This window comes from Pelobates fuscus, chromosome 5 (genome assembly GCF_036172605.1).
Source record: "Pelobates fuscus isolate aPelFus1 chromosome 5, aPelFus1.pri, whole genome shotgun sequence".
Lineage (NCBI taxonomy): Eukaryota > Metazoa > Chordata > Amphibia > Anura > Pelobatidae > Pelobates > Pelobates fuscus.
The window spans coordinates 30,342,017-30,364,223 of record NC_086321.1 but is presented as its reverse complement, the minus strand read 5'-3'; the positions used below and the strand labels follow the sequence as shown (position 1 = coordinate 30,364,223).

Below are 22,207 nucleotides of genomic sequence, written 5' to 3'. Positions count from 1 at the left end.
AACTGTAGCGAATTTAAATTTCTATTTAAAAATGTTGTCTAAAACATCTTAGCTGTGACTATAGCCAAGTTGGCGAATTTCTTCCCGATCAGCTATTTTAATTTCACATTTTAATTAGTCACTAGTCAGAGTTCCATGAATAATCTAGAATGTAGGAACTCTACACAATTTAAGATTATTTAACTTTGAAAAGTACTTGAATAGGAGATATTTATATTTTTATTAAGGTCTGATTTAAATATAGATATTTATAGATGTGTATTTTCACGTTAGTTTAGACGGATTATAATGCTTGTTAATCTATTACTAACTATCCCAATTTATTAAATTATCATTGTTTGATAAATATTCTTTGGACCATTTCTTTGCTTTTTTTTTTTTTTTTGTAGCAGACCCTATCTTGTCCTGAATCTAAATCTAGATCTAGTAAATATACAAACTGCAATTCTGAAGAAAATCTTCTCTTTTTTTTTATATATCATTTTGTAAATTCAGAGTATATTCATCTCCCTGTTTTGTGCTGTATGCCTGCCGAGAGGTTTTACATGCGCACATTATGCGTGCTTAGAAAGTATTTTATTATGTTTTTTGCTTAACTTGCAGTTTACAGCGCAAAACATTTAATTCATGCATTAATTTATTAAACGATATAGTACAAATAATATAACATTGTAATCATTTATGCAGCAAAGTGAAGGCTGTCACATAGTTGTTTTGATGTAGTTACACTAATCATATGGGCACGTTTTGTCAGTTTACTTGTCATTCCAAAGCTGACTCTGCAGTTATAATAAATAATAGTAAGTGTTTATTTTTATTCTATAACAACTATAACACAGGACCAGTGATGCCTAAATCCTTGGCACTTCAACTGCTCTGATCTATGGTACCCATGATGTGGGCCACAGCAGTTAGAGTGGCAAAGATTAGCAATCCGCTGAGTTAGACAAAGATAATGACTCTAAACAATAGTTAAGCTATCTTGGTTGACATGGAATTATTTTCTCTATTTGTCATTCTTTCTTTGTTTTGGTCCATTTTTCTACTTTGTTCTGTTATGTTGCTGTGCTGTATCGATGTTTCTTGTTACGTTCCTCTTTCTCAAACAGTCCAAAACTAATACATGCTATTTATTGCTCTGAGACGAGATTCGAAAACTTAATTTGTTATTAATTCTCGCTCTTATCTCTTGTACACAACTGCAGCAAAAGAGATATACCCAAGATTGGTCTTATTATCATGCTACCTGTGTAAAGTATCACTTAATTGTCCGTGGCTTTGACATCTTCAAGACCTAATAGGAAATTATGAACAGAGACGTGTTGGGTGCCCAGGGTTCACAAGACCAAGGTGAACTAGGCAGCTCAATCTGCCACATTCAGATTTTAAAAAATATACCCTTTTTTGTGGCACACCATTGTTTTAATGGAAGCACCTTTTGCTTGTATACTGTGTCCAGACAGCCATCATTAGTGATTTAGCAGCTATTTACAAACAACATTGTAAACAAACCTCACCAAAGTCAGGTCGTCTGACACGTAGATCCTGTTAGGGTCAATGTAAAATGCATTAAATACAGCCCCAAATTGCTAAACTTGGCGAAAACTTCATTTTTAAAGTTAATGGAAACCCCAGTAGATATAGGGGGAAAGTTAGGTCTTGATGGGAACAGTTTGACTTGAGTTGGAACCAGGTGCAACAGCCACAGGACATGAACATGAATCCGGGCACATATTAGTTAAATCGATCAGTACCAACAATCATGAAAATAACTAATTAACATTTTTATCACCCACATTGTTTTAACCTTAATTCTCATTTTAATAACCATTCCATAACAAGCAGTGGTAACATCACTGCCTTACATTTGGGAAACTCAGGTTAAAAATCCCAGTGAGAACTCTCCACATAAGTGTCCCTAGACAAGACACCTAACTATATATCTGTGTACCTCAAAATCCTTATACAGTGTAAACTTATGTGGGCAGGGCCTTTTTCGTGTCTAAATATCCCCTTTCAATAAATGTGAAGTGCTGCAGAATATATTGGTGCTATATAAATTGATAATACTAAAATAAACTAACATGTTTAACCCCTTAAGGACACATGACATGTGTGACATGTCATGATTCCCTTTTATTCCAGAAGTTTGGTCTTTAAGGGGTAAAAGAGAATTGTAATGACATGACCAAGTCATTCTATTAAAGGGACATTCCAGGCACCCAGACCACTTCTGCCCATTGGAGTGGTCTGGGTGCCAGCTCCGACTACTCTTAACCCTTCAACTGTAATTATTTAAGTTTTTTATAAACTGCAATATTACATTGCAGGGTTAACTCCACCTCTAGTGGCTGTCTACTAGACAGCCACTAGAGGGCACTTCCTGGTTTCTAGCACAGGAAACCTGTGCTAGAGCGTCGCTGGACGTCCTCACGCTGTGTGAGGACCTCCAGTGTCGCTCATTTCCCGATAGGAAAGCATTTTCAATGCTTTCCTATGGGGAGCTCTAATGCTCCCCGGCCGGTGGGCGGAATCAGTCTCGCCCACCGGCCGACGCAAGCACAGGGAGGAGCGGCGCGGAGGAAGAACCAGCGACGTGGGCCATGTCGCTTCCTCTGGTAAGTCACTGAAGAAGTTTTCCCCCCTTCAGCAACTGGGTATTGGGGGGTGGGAGGGAGAGGGGACCTGCAGTGCCAGGAAAACGGATTGTTTTACTGGCACTGGAGTTTCCCTTTAATATTCCCAATATCCATGAGAACAAATGTTTGTTTTTTCAGAAGACTAGATAGACTTTTTACTGACGGCATACGCAAATGTAATGGAAATATTAAACCATGGCATACCTGAACTAGCCTACTAAGTCCAAGATTGGTGAGAGTTCCATCCCTGGATACCGTTTAATTCTTCCATTACGGACATGTCGAGAAAAGAGCCGAGGAGACAATGGAATTCTCTTTCTCCAACTCCTCTGTTGAAAGCAGATGCAAATGGCTTCTGCTGCCCAGAAATGCAAAGCACAGCGATCTCAGGCAGAGAGATACGTGTCTCAGTATTGCGCCATCATTAAAGGTACTGCACATTGTAAACCCAGTAACCATGCTGCACATTGCGCCGTGTACTGTATTTGAAAACATCATTTGACGGTTAGAATAACATGCAGAGCGTCTAATATCAAATCTAACTACAAAGCAATTTTTTTTTTTTATGTAATTTAGATAATATAAAATTTACTGGATAACATATCCTCAAATGAGTAACAATAAAAGATGCAAACGGTATGTTATCGTATGTGTTAATATAGACACAACGACACTGTATTTATGGCATGACAAATTACAAATACTGCAACAAAAAGTGAAAACGCTAGACCTGGTCAACCAAACTTACGGCAGTAAAACATGTTAAAATGAAAGAAATCTCAACGTGCATGTTTTGCTAGAATGTTTTGTAAATTTATGTTGTAATGTGTTGGGTTTTTTCGTTATTTTTTTTGTTTGTTTTTTTGTTGTTTTTTCTTGGCAGTTAAATCGTGTCAGCTTGTTAAAGTTGTTTTCTTTTTAATTTCACCACCCTCTTGAGTGGCTCTGTCGGGAACAAAGAGATTAGTTCTCTTCTGGCTGAAAGGGTTCTCCGTCCTGTCACCACTGTGAATGGGAAGCGTCTGATAATGATCTGCAGAGGCCTGTACGCACCTTCTGCAGCTAATCCTCCCTGAAGTGGGAAGAAATAGATGGAAACTTAAAACTCTAAATAGAGGACGAGGTAGCACCACTTTAAAAAATACAAACCAATTTCAACTTAGGAGTGCCTTGATAGGCTGGAAGCAGGTAATCCATTTACAGTCAATCATTGCTGTCCAAGGTCGGACACATTTGGACAAACAATTTAGATTATCCAAGTCACAGAAGAGAGGTCAAGCTCTAGGTGTCAAGAGAGCCCCTTTCTTGTCCACTCAAAAATGTTTTGACAAAAAAAATTGGAAGCAGTATCCAAACCCTTATTGCACCATAATCACTAGTATGAGCTCTAGTGGTTATGGTGCTTAGATTATTTAAATAATCATATAAGTAGAATATCTCTGATGAGAGAAAGTGGGGAATGTCGAAGACATCTGCAGCTTTAGTTCACCCTGTTCACATTCCGTAAAATATACCATTTTAATTTGGAGTAGATTTTAATTAGAGCATTGCAAGTATACTTAAAGAAAATGTGATAAAAAATATATATATCTTGGGTCATTAGATCAGGATCTGCGCCTGATTTAATGCTTTTTATTCCAGTGAACAAACAATTATTGTACTGCCATTTATATGTTGTTTCTATGTTTTGTGCAGCACTAAAGAATATCATGGGGAAAAAAGAAAAACTTAAAAAAGCAAGACATTAACCGTCATTTAACAGTCATTTTTTTTTTTTAAATCCTAGCCTTAGTAGCAGCAATTTGATTCGAACTATTTTTAAAAAGGCACTGCATGAAACATCATTTAATTGTTTTTCTATTGAACAATGACATTAATGTATAATGTTCATGTTCACAAAATAAATGCATGTGAATCACTAAATGAATCATTTTAGTATATCTCATAAACATTCCTTACAATAGTAGGTTTGGGGGAGGAGGACGGGGGGGGTTTGAGAATACAATTGCCATACCTTTCTATAGAAAACTGGGGTGATGAATTCTCAAAGAAAATTCTATTTATATTATGGGTTATTAATGGGCTCTTTAGTTCTTTAAAGTAATTTAAACAATGTCTGGTCCGGAGTCAGGCAGACATTGGGAACGAATAAATAAGTGTAGCTACCGCTACAGTAATAAATTCGGTAGACAAGTGCTCCCAGCCAATATTTGGGATTCAAAACAGAAAGATAGAGATGTCGGATATAGAACAATCAATAGTTTATGATTAAACAAATTTTAGACATGTATATTTGAATGTAGCATTCACGAAGTATGAATGATTAAGAAAAAGTTACAACGTACTTTTGTCCGTTAACCAAAATGTTTTAATGATAAAGTGTTAGACCAAGCAAGTTGATGGTGCTCGTTAGTGCATTCACCATCGTGCAAAAGGAGATTGAAGAATTGCAAGTATAAAGGGGTTAAACACTAGCTGAGCATCATGGGAAATGTAGTCTATACATTTCTAGGGAGTCATTGTGAGACAATACTGAATTAAATCAGTGGAGGCTCTCACCAAGCAAGTTATAATTTTTTGGGGAGACCATCTTCTTGTAATGAACGCCAAAATTATGGCACTTGCGAGGTTTTTGTTTCCTGTTCATTTCTTCTAAATGGGCAGATTATTTGAAACAGAAGTGTTCCGGGACAATTACAACTTAAAGCCCATTCACTGTACCATTCACACAGCTGACGTTGTGTGATTATTTCTATAAGAAATGACAAATAACATTTCATGCAACATCCATCATTCTAGTAAAGTTTTTCATTCCTAACCGCTGGTGTATATTATTTTTTTGTTTTTTTTATTTATTTTTTTACAACTTTCACTGAAAAAGCAAAAACAACAATATGCAGGTAATATGCATCCATTGCTAAGCTGAAGAGAGATCAAAGCAGCCGATCGGGAAGCCTCCTCCTCTCTACTCTAGTTATCTATACAATCTAATGCAATAAATACAATCCTCTTAAAATGTTCCATTTGTCTCTGTGTCTAGACACTGTCCTTATAATACTGCTAACAGTAATGTCTTCATAAAAGAAACATGATTATTGTTTTTTTACACTAAACACCCATCTCTAGATTGTAGGCTTGTTAAGTAGGGTACTCACCAACCTGTTGTTCCTCTCAACAATTGTAATAGTGTGTCTCACTTCTTGTTAAATCCCGCCTTAATAATATTGTAAAGAACGGTGCAATAAGCTGGTGCTATATAAATGCCAGTAATAAATAATAATAATAACTGAAACCAAACTGCAAAATGAAGAAAAAAATTGCAGATTTGGACAAATACTCAAACCAACTAATGTAACAGCTAGTATATTAACAATTACAATTATTTATCTAGCGCTAACCTATTCTGCATTGCTGACCAATAGGAACAAAGACAAACATGTAATTCGAACAAAATATGTATGGCACGCAGCGACAGTAGGTGAAGGCTTGTACTCTCGACAAACATTTCAGTGTTACAAATAAATATATTTGATGAAGGGAGTGTTCAAAGGTAGGTTTGGAATTCTGAGCATCCTCTTCTAGTAAAAAAAAAATCTATTACTTAGCTCTAATCCACTGACGGGACAATCTCTTTGCCACAGCTCCCCTCCACCACTGGATGTCATGATCTCCTGGCTAATCCAAACATTCTCACTTAACTTTCTGTAGGTACTACTCAGTTTCCACCGCAGGCAGCACTTTCTGCGCATTGCAAGGGTTTCTGGAAGTTATAGTTTGATTGTCAGTGGAACTCGAGTGCTCAGGAACCGCATGACCTGTTCAGCATTATTTTGGGAACAAAAGTGAAACCCTGCAGGTTTAGAGGGTGAGGCAAAAAGAGTCAAATGATGGAGTAAAAAAAAATAAGTTATTTGTTAATAAAACTAAAGAAGATTAATAAAAAAAAAAAAAAAAACATAATCTGTAATCTAACTAATTTGTATGTCTCTTTAGTGCAAAATAACGATACGCATCTTACAGGTTGTTGTATGGTTTGTGAATGCAGAATTATCTAAAAAGCCTAATTTCGTCTTCAGCTCTCAAGGACTTAACTTGAACCACCCTTGGGTTATATTTCCCAATTTTACAAGCTCGCCCAAAGATGTCTTATAGAGTAACAGAAAGAAGAAGGATCATCTTTAGTAAAGACAAAAAGGGAAGAATATATTGTTCTCCTACCTTTCTTGAAATAGGTATAGACAGTTAATCTATAAGGAAGTATGTGTGGAAGTCTAAAACAAAACTTAAGAGTGATATAAAATAAAATAAAACTTTAGAGAATTTTAAATCACAGTCTTACAAGACATGGGTAACCCCTTGTTTAAAAATCTTCAATGAAACTGGGAGGCACAAGTCTTCTACAATGTTTAACCTACAAGTCACTAGAAACCTGGAAAATAAATTAAAGGGAAATTTGAAAAGTTATTTCATTATTTGTATGTAACTAGATCTCCTAATACCAGCAAATTAAAGACATATTCAGTAAGTGGCTGCTGTAGCTACAACAGTAGAGTTTGTTAGACACATAGAAACATAGAATGTGACAGCAGATGAGAACCATTCGGCCCATCTAGTCTGCCCAATGTTCTAAATACTTTGATTAGTCCCTGGCCTTATCTTATAGTTAGGATAGCCTTATGCCTATCCCACTCATGCTTAAACTCCTTTACTGTGTTAAATCCCACCTTAATAATATTGTAAAGAACAGTGTAATGAGCTGGTGTTATATAAATGCCAATAATAATAATAACCGACAAACAAACTGCAAAATGAAGTAAAAAAATTGCAGATTTGGACAAATACTCAAACCAACCACTTCAGCTGGAAGGCTATTCCAAGCATCCACTACCCTCTCTGTAAAGTAATACTTCCGGATATTATTTTTAAACCTTTGCCCCTCTAATTTAAGACTATGTCCTCTTGTTGTGGTAGTTTTTCTTCTTTTGATGTAGCTAATCCACTGTAAGCATCGGTGTAGGAACCAAAGAAAGTGTGTCAGGGATGGCCTGTCATAATTATCAGAGATCCACTTTTGGAGAATATATTAAAGGGATAAACTAAGCACCAGAACAGCTTTAACATAACGAAGCGGTTTTGGTATACAGATTAGGCCCTTGTAATTTCACTGCTCATTTAAGTCAAATCATTAGTTAAATCATTTTTGGTTTTGTCGATGTAACCCTCTCCTGGCTCCTCTATCCCATGGTTGCTACACTCATGACTGTCGGCTCATCAACCAAGTGACCCTTTATCGCCAGGATCAGTAATATCTTAGTAGTTAGGTCTATACCTTTTCATATCTAAGCCGTTATTTAAAAACAGGTGAGAAACAGAATTAAAGAACAAAGGGCTAAATTAGGAGCAATGCGTTGATTTCAACTTGATCACTTCATTTAGAGCACTCTAAATCTAAATTGCTGTTGATAACTTTGCCTTATATGTCACCAAATATTTATGGTGGTTTCAATTTTATATATGGTTGTTAATGTTCATTTTGGGCATTTTTCATTACTTGACACATAATGAACTAAAACAACATTCAACCTAACTGATACCCTGTGTCATGTTTTAGATGGCTTACTTTATATAGAACACACATAAATATACCCGGGGTAACCTCCATTGATGATATGAGTCAGCTGCTCCCTGTAATGTTGAAAAGGGCAAAGTTCCACCAATTGTCCATTCATCGCATCCTATCTCTGTTCAACAGTTTCCAAAGGCTGTAAGAAAAAAAGGAAAAAACATTATTTTGAAGGCCAATTCTTTAAGAGCGACAATGAAATCAGATATGCCAATTGCCAAACACTCTATTAGTTAGACTGTAACAGCCAATATAAAACTTTAAGGCCCTTTGATGCCCTTCCACCGAGCCTCTTCCTGGAAGCTTAGCTGGTTCTATAGCAACTTTAGAAGAAATCAAGGAATAGATCCAGATTCTCTTCTCTGATATTTGAAGATTTCTCATGATTTTGATTCAAGAATATATTTATTCACCTTAATGGATGGTATGTGAACAAAGAGAGCTTGAAGCAAATTTGGCAAGTCTGTTTCTTTTTCCTATATGAATAAAACTACAAAATGTTCTTCTAGTGTCCGTTTTGTTCTCACCCCATTTAGAAGAAATACCACCTTTGGACTATCGATGGCCAATATTAAGTCAGCTCCTTTAGTACTGGACAGAAATACAAACTGCACAACGGACAATGGATCCACATTCCACCTCTGTAAGATGTGCCCGCTTCCCGGCAGGGGAGCACAACACTTCTTACAACTAATAAAGTCTTTAAGGATACAACAATAAGGGAAAACACAAAAACACATAAGTTACAGGATGGAGTGGAACAAATGGATTCAGAAACCTGTACAGTAACTAGCATAGTTCCTCTTTTACCCCTTACCTCGATGTTATTCTAAGTTCTTAACAAAGTTATTTCTCCTTTTAATTGTGTGAGGTCATCACTGCTCTAGATTAAACAAAAATAAGGAAAAAAAAAAAAAGCATGTTAAATGCAATGTATATTATTTGCAAAATCTAACAGTAAAGTTTTCGCCTTTTTTGGTACAACTGCCATCTATTTTCAGTGGGTGGGGAGGGTTTGACACTCGGCCAGTGAGCTAAGCCTTGTATTTGAACTTCGTGGTCTCCAGCATTGGTAGTGTAGATGGCCTGGTAGGCCCCAGGTAAGAAGTCAAACTAAAAATGGTTTCAGTCCTTACAGTGGGAGCATTCCAGGGCTCTATTGGCACCATAACTACTATAATGCGCTGGTTATGGCGCTGGGGGTGTTCCTTCAGGAATCCAGTAACTGATAGGAAAACGTTATGAAGCAAATAACGTTTTATAGGGTTCCTCTATGGTGGATTCGATCCATTCTTTTTAAAATGCATTATATTTAAAAATATGCAAAACAGTGTATTAAAAATAATTAAAAAAAAAAAAAAAAGATACTCATATTTGAGGTCCTTGTATTTTGTGCTCCAGGTTTTTTGTGTAGGATTTTCAATAAGCTCTTACCAAAACAGCAAGTGGCGAATACTTTCTATACTTTCTGTAGTACTGTTGAGCTTTTTCCCCCATGAGCAGTGGTTTGTGGGTACAGCAAGAGCTTCCGAGAGTCGTAGTACAATCAGCTGCCTCGTAATATGTCTACAAGTACAGTGATACTTTTGGAGCACTTGGAGAGAAAAAAAAAGGGAAAACTGCTAAATGGTCTGTGAGTTAGGTCAAGGCGGCTAAGGCTTAAATCTAATAACTATTTGTAACCACTAAAAAGGATTATGGAGAAAGACACCAGGATAACTAAGTATAACCTAATTCCACAAATATGTAGGCGCTCGGCAGGCTGCTTCAACCTGGATTTGCTGAACAAATATAGTAAATTGCCAGATTTGCATCTTTTGCTCCTAGGCAAAGAATCTTTATGCCGCTCCGATCTCCAAAGCAAAAATGCATGATGGGTTAGACGCAAGAGAGCTCTGAGAAATGTATCAGTGATTAATAAATGGTAATAAAAGCAATATACATTTCTATCCACATTGTTTACACTTCTCCGCTCTGTTACTTTAATAGTAATATATTACTATAATACATACATATAATGTGACATGATGTGGAATTGGGATTATGTTTAATGAAAGCCTAGCAATTGAACTAGCTCCTTACAAAAATATTTGCCTTGGGTTAATAAATCTTGCCATGTAAAATACTCACCAGCCACTTGATGTCCATACCTAGTCATGGGTAATTTCATAAACGTCCATATTGGCGCAACAGGGTCCAACTCACATCCTTTACTATAGACGGAAAAACAAAACATACAGAATAGATTTTCCAGATTTCTCCCCTCCCCTCCTTTTTGCTCTGGGGGGTCCGCAGCCTTTAGATCATCCTCACGTTTTTATAAAACTCCATGAAGCACTTTTTTTTTTTTTTTTTTTAATTAAAAGTCTTAAAAAAAAGAAAAGTAAAAAAAACACAACAATAACAAAAAACAATGTACAACATTGTAAACAAATTGCATGTCTAGCATACGAAATGCATGCATTGAGATTTTACACTTAGCATTGCTTTATCCAAGGTTATATCGCCATTATAAATGTATTGTGATATTTAACAAACCCTTTCTATAAATGACAGTAACAAATAAACTTGACATTTTTGTCGTTCACTACTTCACATGTTCGAATGTCGAATGTTTATGCAGAGAATTTGACCTCGCCATTTTTACAAGTAGCTCGTCGTGTTAAGGACACTTGTTTTTACGTTACATTCTATTCTCTGATTCCAACACATATTGCCATTTACAAAGAGTATGTGAACAGCCTCATCCCTCATATTTAATTCATATTTGTCGACGGACTTCCATTAGCTTTCCTTTTTTTTTTTATTTTAATGCTGAAAAACATCAAGTCAAATTATAATGTATTCTTCTCCTTGAGAGGCACTCAGACAACAAAATTAATAGAAGCACCAATGATTTATCTTGCAACAATGTATGTACATTAATGTAAAATTATTTCTTACTGCCGTATGCAGAATTACACAGTGGATAAATTTGGCATGTCATTCTGGATTAGTGCACTTTAATTCCGGTAATGTTCAAAAGGAAAATATCTGCAATTGTTTTCATATTCTGAACAGACAAATCAGCAGCAGCCCTGGTAAGGGAGAATAAAATAATTAAATATTTATGAATTGTTATAGCTCCAATTCACACTTTTTTATTATTATTTTTTTTTAATTGTAAAAGTTAAGAGGTACAGATAATAACAAAAACACAATAACAAATTTACTATCTTCCAAACTACAAGGATCTAGCCTAGTGTAAACAAAATGAATACATGTCTTGATAACGTGCTGTACAAATGATGGTTATAATATATTGACAATAAAGTCTGAGTCTTTTCTTATTAACCTTTTTAAAAACCTATGGGATTTTATGCCACCATTACTATGTGGTCATATATAAGCTTATACATATCCTGCAAACGTTGTATTCACAGCTCCATACAATCCTGCTATAGCTACGTCAATAAAGTTTAATTCTAGAATGTTACAAACCGCGACTAAAATAGTCGAGCTGTAACTGTTGATAAATTGAAGAATTATTAGCCTAAAAGTTTGAGTTTTCAATTCACCACAATTCAGAGTTTAGAGAATAAATTCTATTCAACAAGCGTTGACTTCGGAGCAACTGGTGTAAGTCAGATAAACTATCGGTTGGTGTAAGTGATTTCCGATGCCTTTCCCTGATTTATTGAATTTAGGCTTCTATCCATAAAATTGTCAATCTTTAATTGTGATGGCAGTAGATAAGTCCGTACTTCCTCACTATCACCCCCTACAGGACACATATCCCATTTGCAGACCAACAGTAAAGGGAAATATAAAATATATGTATCTCAGAAAATACACCAGAACTCTTCGGTTCCCAGTTTCTTAGATACCTAACATCCCATTGTACAGCGCTATGGAATCTGATGGCGCTATATAAATAATAAAATAATAATAATAATAATAGGAAGCTCTACACTAAGGATGACCACCCACTCTCCCAACTGTAGTAAACAAAGAATATGTTGAAAAACACACCTCGTGATATCTATCCTTTGTACAATATTTAAATACTGGAGAGCTACGGGCTAAAAACTGGAGAGCTACAGGTGTTCAGTCTACCAACAATAGATGGAAAGTTTGTTGAAAAAGCAAAACAGAGAAAGTAAATGAGTTGTAGAATTTAGGTTGCAATAACCAAGCTGTGATTATAGCCTGGTTATTGCAACCTAAACAATGTTGGAGATTTTTTCCTTGTAAGTTATTTTTGCTTATGTTTTGCAATTGGTTTTTAACTTTACTTCAATTTGGTCTTTGGTGAATAACCCCCAGAGGCTTGTTTTATGGAGTATTTGCCCTTTTCCTGCCCTCCTTGTTTTAGTAAGTATTGCTGGTGCAAAGCAATTTTGTAAAGAACTCTGATCACTGGACTTGTGCACTCACTTCGAATGAATCGCAATACAGGAAATTTTGTTCGATCTGCGATTTGTCCAAATTCTGCAACTCCGAAATGCTATATGGACGAAAACAAAATGGCCACCTTAGGGCCCCTGGGAGGTGGCTGGCTGTACACTAAGGCAGAGTGGGCCTGTGCTTACCCGGTGAGGGAGCGCTGATGTCTGCACTCTTCCAGCACTGCTCCCTCTCATGCCCTGCGGTGATGCCGAGAGCTAGGTTATGATATCACTTACGCCCCTGCATCACTAAATAGCATACAAGGGAGCTGTGCTGGAGACGCATGAAGATTACACCTAACAGTACCCCAGGGAAAGGATCCCCACTGGACCCCAGGGAAAGGATCCCCACTGGACCCCAGGGAAAGGATCCCCACTGGACCCCAGGGAAAGGATCCCCACTGGACCCTAGGGAAAGTATCCACTCTAGCTCCCTCAAAGTTAGGGAGGGTGGGCTTAAAAATAATAATTTGTGAGTGTGTGTGAGAAAATGTGTATGTGTCTGTCTGACAGTGTGTGTCAAATCAGTGAGAGTGTGTGTATCTGTCAGTGAATTTGTGAGTGTTTCTGTGTTTGTCAAATAAGTGGGTGTGTCTGTCAGTAAGTGTATGTATCAGTAAATGTGTCTGTCAGTAAGTGTGTGCGTCGTCAGTGAATGTATGTGTCAGTAAGTGTGCCTGTTAATGTGTCAAATCAGTGAGTGTGTGTCTGTCAGTGAATGTGTGTGTCAACAAGTGTGTCTGTCAGTGTGTGTGTGTGTGTGTCAGTAAGTGTGTCTGTTAGTCAGTATCTGTCAATGTCTGTTAAATCAGTAAGAATGTATGTCAGTGTGTGTGAAATCAGTGAGTGTGTCTGTCAGCATATGAGTGTGTGTCACTAAGTGTGTCTGTCAGTGTGTTCCAAATCAGTAAGAGTATGTCTGTCAGTGTATGTGTGTGTATAAATGTGTGTATGTCCTCTTGGGGTAAGAGAGTGAGTGAGTGTGTGTGTGTCAATGTCCTTTGTGTGCCAGTGTCTTCTGTGTGTAGCTATTATGCGTGTATTATATTTTCATTTTGTGAATTATATACTTTAGATTATACAGTCCTCCTTACATACACAATATTCACATTATGTCATATCTATTTTTAAAAATTCTTTACTACCTTAAAACAGGCTTGTTCTCATATACGGAATTAACTTAACCCCTTAAGGACACATGACGTGTGTGACACGTCATGATTCCCTTTTATTCCAGAAGTTTGGTCCTTAAGGGGTTAAATATCAGTGTCTACACGTTTCATTTGGAATCTAAATCAATAAATATTACTTTCTAGAGGCAGGGGTAATTAGAAATGTTTTGTTAACATGCATGGGTACTTCTGCGTAAAAGGTTATGAAACACTGGGCTAGGGGAGCCACTGAATGTTGATTTTATTCACAAATCGAGTGAGAAGTGACCAAAGAGGGGAAAAGGGAGAAGGATTAAAATAAATTCTATATTTATATAGGATCTATTTAATAAATATGTAATATATATATATATATATATATATATTTTTAGATTGTAAGCCTGTTTTGGCAGGACCCTCTTCAACTATTGTTCCAGTATGTCAGTCATGTTTGGTTGGAATTTAGTGCTTTTTTGTTTAATTATTGTACAGCACTGCAGAATATGTTGGCGCTTTAAAAATAATTGTAATTCTTCGCATTTTATCTGGGAACCAAATTGTGCAAAAATGCACCTATGAGTGAACTGCAAAGTATATACCCAATTTTTACATTATTCCTATATTATGATGGATGAAACCTGATTTGCCCAACGCATAAAATGTTCAGACAAACCAAAATTCTAGGCCATGAACAAGTCTGTCACACGAAAAAGGAAATGCGTACCTTTTATGCTTAATAATACCTCGTTTTTTATAATGAAAAGAGACAAATTTTACTTTTATTAATCTAAGTCTGCATTATGTCAATTTATTTTTTTTTAAATAAATATTGACAATGCACAATTATATGGAAAAGGCAGTGATACAGATCAATGTATGCATTGCGACAAGGTGCTTACTGTTATCACTGCTAATCAAAGGATTAAACAGCAACAATTTAGAATGTCCTATAAAAATAATATTTTTTGCCAAATATTTTGCCAGCTGTGGTAAAACCATGTCACTAATATTAATATTATTGGTGTTTTTATAGCGCCAACTAATTCCGCAGTGCTTTATAATATAGAAAAACTAAAATATATTTAGAACGATGATGATTGATAGATAAAAAATAAATATTGCAATTCAGGATGAATCCTGTAACACAGGTTAGAAGTTGTTCCTTCAATAAATATCTTGTCTTCCTGCTGATGAGCAGTGCATGAAAAGTACTCCCCTATAGTATGTAGAATTAGCTAAACCTTTCTGTGCCCTTTTGATCGAGGACTTTATTTCACTTTCACACTATAGGAGCTTTATCGAGAACAAGGCAGTGCACTTCATGTACTGCGCATCTGGATGTATGGATTATAAGTATCCAGAGAAATTTGGAGTTTTCTGGCATCTCTATTACAACACCAGTCACTACAATTGATTTGGGTATGTAGTTAAAAACATGAATGGATTAAATTACCAAAGAGCAATTCAATGTGAGTCTTCCCATAGAGTTTATTAGAAAGGAAGTCATGGACAATTAAACGTCTACCTGAGGTACACCCAGGACCTTCCCTCACATTCCTGTCTGGATCTGGTTAATAAATCGAAATATTCCAAACTGGACTCAATATATAATGTGATCACAGCATTTTCTCCATCAATTAGTAATGTGACAATATTTCACAATGCCTGGATTGGATTAGTGAAAATGACACTAACATTGGCATATAGTCACTGTCACTTTACTATCTGGTCTGTTAGGGGGAGATTTTTCTGCTAATGGAGAGTGTGTTACCTAAAATAAAATAAATCAGCTTTATAACTGCAGGGTGTGATCACAGACAGCCAGCAGGTACTCAGACTGCAGTTCATTCTGTCTGTCTGTCTGTCTGTCTCTCCCTCCATCTTTCTTCATACACCCTTTACCCCACTGGACACCCCTTAGCACTGAATTTGATAAAATACTCTGTACTCTCTGCAGACAAGCAGCATAGCCAGGAATACTTGTATTGAAGTGAGAAAATAGATTATAGAGGGCTGAGTGCATCTGGAGTGGAATGCAGTATTTTCTGACAGTGAATAACTTGATCCCCCTAGCTGACAATGAGCCTGTTTCCTCCTTCCCATTCTCACTAGTTCAGCACTTAGACACCTGAGGTTAGGGCCCTTGTCTCTATGTGCACCTGTCTGTCTGCAGATCACATGAGCTGACTCTGCATGTGGATTTCAGTAGGCAGCCAGGGGGGTCTTTAGAGAGGATTGATGTGCTGGCTGCTTTGTCTCACTCTGCACAGTCTCAATACAGTCTGAACTATTAACACATTCAGTGCCAACTCAAACAGGGGGTTAATTACATTTTACTGTATTTATACAAGAAAAACTGTATGTCTGCCTCCTGGGTTATTGAGAGATACACTGTTTCAAGCCCAGAATCCACCTCTTGCAATTAACCCTTCAGTTACCAAACTATGCGTTGACAGCAGTGTGAAATTTAACAAATTGGAACCATTTCAATTCCACTCACCCAAGCTGCTTCAGACAGCTCTATGCTGGGTGTACAATAAATAATCACATTTCAGGCTATTTAACCCTTTGATTGCCAGGTTGGTACTAAAATATAATTTATGTTGCACCAGCTACAGTATCAAATACAACTCCCTTAGCCTTAACCAACAAACCAGCTGGCCAAGCGTAGCAGGAGTTAAAGTCCATACCTGCACTTGTTGCAAAGACTGTCTATTCTTAGTAACTGTCTGAACTATTTAAGGCTTCATAACCAGTGTGAGCATATTATATAACAGAGAGAAGAGAGAGATCAAAGGGGGGAGATCTCTTAGGGTATGAATGAAAGTCTAGTGGGTATCAGGTGGAGCAAAGTAACCTGATGACTATCTCTTCTCTCTGTCATTCAAATAGTTAAATTATTTAAGGTCTCCTAAGTATCACCCACTGGGTATGCAAGTGGAAAGGAAGTCAAGGTCTGTTAACTTAAACAAACATATCCCCAGCACACTATTTGGTGACATGACCTAAAGTGAACATAAAACTCCTGATTAAATGGACATATTTGGCCATGAATAGAGCCCTCCTCTGTGATGGGGATCATTGCAGTTGTAGAAGCACCATATACCTTTTACAGGCTAATAGACTCGTTCAGTTCCTATGGCCATCTGAAGTAATTAGTATATGTGCTCTAAGGAGATGATAGTTTTGTGAGCAATAAAGCAATTATCTATCGCTGGGGCTGACACGTCCTCCAACTAAACTGTAAGCGGCTGCTAATTGGACAAGTCATTTTATCTCTATTGTCTCCAATTAGTCCTGCTAAAACCACTACAACCCCAACTAGCTGGTTTCATGCTAATTTGTACATTTCCATTTACACAAACATATTGCCAAGCAGAACCGAGACACTGAAAAACCTTCAGCTTTCTTGGTTGGTTTATTTTTGGTGTGTTTATTTTGTTTTGTTTGGTTAGTTTTGTTGTTGTTGTTGTTTTGTGGGGTTTTTTTTTTGTTTTTGTTTTGTTTTTCTGGGGGAGATATGTACCTCACTCAAGAACATCAGAATAAGATACATGTTGACTTAGTCTATTGACTGTATACAGTGTATGTGTGTCTGTTTTGGGGCAAGAGAGTATAACTTAATATCAGTATTAATAAAAAGGTTAAAAAAAAACTAATCTTCTCAAAAGACACACATTTATTTATTTTTATTGGGGGAGAGGGAATTGTGTGTCCAGTTCAAGTAGCTTTTTTGTATATTGTTTGTTGTGACGTGACTATAACACAATATTGAGCAATATAATGCATTGTGAAGATTTAACATTGACAATAATAATAATAATAATAATAATAATGTATTTAAGCAGGAAGGGTACATTCACATTACTCTGGTTTACAAGTAGGTCCTGGTTTTGCTCTTTTGCAACGTGTTTTAAGCAATTTTATTTATTTTTAACATTCCTTCTGGACCTCTTTTTACCATTAGTAGATGAAAAGTGCATGAGATTTAGCCCAGGTAATGTTGATTAGAAAACTGTAATTTTTAGGGCTTACCTGTAAAACTCTCTACGAACTGGTAGTATTTCATAGTTGTGCTTTATAAATTAAATCAGTAATTTTTTTTTTAATTTTTTTTTAAATGGGCTTTGAGACTTTTGATAAGATCCATTGCTGTTTAAAAGGAGTCTAATTCTGAGTACATTTCTAACTAATTTAATATTTCTCAAATTATTAAAACGTTTAAACTTCTACCTTCCCAGTGTTATGTGCATTGTAATATGGGACTGTGAATGTAAACACATTGATTTTTAACCCAGTTTAATAATATATTATTATTATTATTTTATCATCAGCCTTGCGATCACATTGACAAATGTTTACAAAGAGCAGTAACTGCTGCCCAAAGGGTTAAACCATAGAAACTGGTTCTTAAGTGGTTACGTTATAAAGTAATTAGCTAAAGATGTATCTGGGGGACAAAAAGTCATTATACATCAGTTACATGTCCTCCTTCCTCTTCAGATCTAGAATAAACACGTGCTCTAAGATTTTGTAAACCGATTTAATTTATTTTTAAAAAAGCACCTTTCAACGCCTAATATATATATAAATAAAATAAAATCTGGGATAATTCTAAAACTATTTTCATTTTATTTGATTTGATTAATTACATTAATTATTCTCTCTTAAGGAACCCTTACTTAGAATTGGATGACTGTATTTTAATTCAATGTACATGTAGGAAAATCTGTAACAGATTAAAGAATTTAGACTTTTCTAATCATTTCTCAGAAATGCAGGTATGTATTCACTAAACAGCGAGTTTGTTATGTTCTAACAAACAAGCGGTTACCAGTTGTAGAATTCTACCGAATCAGACTATTTACTGCCTGTAGGTTCCAATTCGCTTCTTCACCCTTGCAATTCACAGTTTATGGAACACACTCCATAATGTTCACAAAGTAAAATCGAATTAGAAAAGAGTTTAACTTGGGAAAGTGTGAATCCTAACGTATGAACGTGTTATATTTATTTTATTTTTATTAATTTCTATCTCAGATTGCTTAATACGCTGTCAGACTCTCAGTGTAAAAAGTGTTAAATCTATCAACTTTTTGTGTGGGATTGCTAAACAGTGTATAATGTAATTTATTGTATAGTTGCATTTGTGTGATATAAAGAAAGGGGGCATTTTATTTTGTTCCACTCCTTTTTTTCCATTAGGGGCGATAAGATGTGCCCTTTCAGAGTTGCTGATCCAGAGAGAAAATAGGGGAAGATAAAAGAGAATTTCAAGTGACCTTTACGCCCTTTTCACACAACCTGAGTGTAGAATAGACCTCGGCTCTTACAATCAAATCCCTCTCCCTTTCAGCCTCTCAGAATTCCTGCAAGGGTTAAATGGTCTCACAGAACTTTCACACCCTCAGAGCAATTAGTTAACCCTCTGTGTGCCTGAGAGTGGGACATGCATGACAGTTTAACACTCGAATGGCAACCACATATACAGTAGCTCTGCACAAAGTTCGACATTCTAAGTAACTCTCTGGATTATTTGTACAGTTAAAGGAACCTCATCTAAATTTAATTTTTTTAATTTTTATTTTTTTTAACAAGCTAAACTTTTTCTCTGTACATTTAAGAGTTTGCAGGGATGCTGAAAGGTAGGCAATCAGATCTACAAATCCGAATTAATAGAGAATTTTGCATCTGAACGATTTGTTTAACATGATTGAAGAATGTTGTCACTTTTATTTTTTATTTTTATTGGAAATAAATATTCACTTGCAACGTTATTTCAACGTGTAATATATTTTCTCCTAAATTGAAAAGCAGTAGTTTTTGACAAAAGTTGAAAAAAAAAATGATGAGAAACATTAAAACTGATCCCGAAACTCTTAGCAAGTCAACAGGGGTTTTGTACAGTTTTATTAAGTGTCTAAATGGATTAAGACGCCTTTAATGCTGATTTTTTTTTTTTTTTCAATGCTGCTTTGTTACATTGTCTACAAACTGAGTTCTATCAGCTGTCCAGAGACCAGCACGTTCTACTGCACGAACAAACTCACATTACCTAATTTGAAAGAATTTTTAGATGTTTTGTGATGTTTATGACTACAGGAAGGCCTCATTTTGTCAGAATGTGGTTAGAATTTTGCACAAAAATGCAGATTGTACAAAATGTAAAAACTATCATCCCTCCTTTATTCCCTTCCACAAATTGCTTTTATATATCATATACATTATCTTGCTGCGTCAAAATATACAGAACATGTAATCATGATTTTAATATAAAATAATTTGATTATTTAAGCTCCATAATGCCTTTTTTCATACATTCCCCAACTTTACCTTAATGTGCAAAATGCCTACATTTATACTTACACATTGGACTAAGTTGAATCAGTTACATCCTGCAGATCAGTGGATGTTGGTAATCCAATTTGAAGTGTGCTCTGAAATTATATAATCATATCCTCGATTAATAAAATGATTATTCAACTAACCCCAATCCTCAGAATTCTGATGTCAACAATATAAATTATATTTTACATTGAGGGCTTAAATACAAGTTTCCAGCTATTTATTAATTATTTGAAACGTGACAATAAAACACAATATTCTGTTAAATTACTGAAACTATAACTATATGTAAATAAATATATATAATGATTACACCTTACACTTTTATTAAAACCTCGTTTGTTTTTGCAGTGTTAATAATATTATGACTTCGACAAACAAAATATAAATAACAGTCTCACTGATGAATTATCCATGGATCTCTACTCTGTGCTAAACACTAGGATTTGAGGTTATTTGTTCTGTAGTATAAACCTCTGTAATCCACATCACATAGTTATTAAATTGTGTCTGAAACTAGCCAATGACAAGGGCTTCCTCAAGTTATATATATATATATATAGAGAGAGAGATAAATGGATTGACTTGGGTTGTTGATGGTTAATCTTAGCTGATTTGAGGATTAGTCTCTACTTTCCCGTTAAGGACCAACAACTAATAAGATCATTTCACAAGATATCCCTAAATAATATCTGGGGAGCCCCACCACCCCTACAGAGAACAGGATAGTATTTATTTAATAACACTGACTCTATTCCTTTAAGAGGGGTTAGCCATGCAAATGAGAAGCTTGGGATTAGTTTAGCTTTTTTTTTTTATTATTTAAATAGGTTGCATTGGGCTCCTCAAATCGAGGCAAAACATGTTAGATGACATTATAACAATTTAATGGACTGTCTAGCGCTGCACCCTATTGTAACTCTTAAAGCACAATGGATAATTTAACTCTGTATCAGTATTTTCTATTTCTATGCAGTAAGAAGCTGTATAGGGGGTTACTAAGGAAATAGAATGCTAGGGAGATATAACAGTGTTTATATGGGGGAAGCTACATTTACACCCAATATTCTATGCCAGTTACTGATTAAGTCACTTTCACTGCCCCATCTTACTGACACTATCGCATAGATTAAATGACTGGCATTGATCTTTTAATTAGCTGGCCAAAAAGCAAGGAGGAGGTGAATGCAATGGACATTTCCATGTTCTGGGTTGTTTAAGGTCTAATCTCCAATCTGTTAACTTGTATTAGCTCTTTATATAGATCATGCATTATGGCCATGTATAAATAGAGTTATAAAATATATTACTCTATGCAGGCCCATTACAGGACCATTAATACCATACCCTGGCATTCTATACTGGGTTATCGTCACACACCATCAACAAGAACCGCTCACAACACAAACAACATTCAGGAACATATTCAGAATTAACTGTTTCTCCTTAAACATCAGATGGGGCTGATTCACAAAACAGGGGAACTTTAGACAATTGACCTGAGATTAAATGGCAAGTTCCAAGCCAAATAAAACCAAGTAAATACATTAACTGAGTAGGGTATTTGTCTTTTTTTATTATTATTATTTTATAATTGACCCAACATATACCATTCCCTTAATAAAACACTTACAGGGTGCAGACCACACTGAGCTAAATGCACAAACACCCTTGTAATAAATGTTCAGAATAAATATGTCAAATATGACATGCAACATCTCAAACATGGAGACCAAAATAAATTGGAAGAGGGGAAATATATTGACTACTGGTTAAACAAATAAGCCATATTAATTCTCCATAAAATGCAGCAAACTACAGACAGCAAGTAACCAGAGACCCATGCTTAGATGTACTTACCGTCGAGGAGATGTTTGGGGGTCTTGGCTTGAGATATTGGAGAAAGAGATGCTCCTTCTCCTGTCTTGAATCTCCTGCCTGGGCTGCCCTTCTCCAGTCCAGCTAGCCTCTCAGCTTCCCCCTGCGTCTCTTCACACAGAGGAGTAAAAATCTAAATGATGC

General features: G+C 35.9%; 1 long non-coding RNA gene across 1 annotated transcript; it reads right to left on the bottom strand.

Annotated features, from left to right (window-relative positions):
• Positions 1 to 7,878: 7,878 nt before the first annotated feature.
• On the bottom strand, positions 7,879 to 20,278 carry LOC134612400 (uncharacterized). The gene is made up of 4 exons (XR_010090928.1): positions 20,207 to 20,278; positions 10,393 to 10,470; positions 9,080 to 9,145; positions 7,879 to 8,401 (listed from the first exon to the last, which is right to left on the bottom strand). It is a non-coding gene; the product is annotated as an uncharacterized LOC134612400 (long non-coding RNA).
• Between the last annotated feature and the right edge of the window lie 1,929 nt (positions 20,279 to 22,207).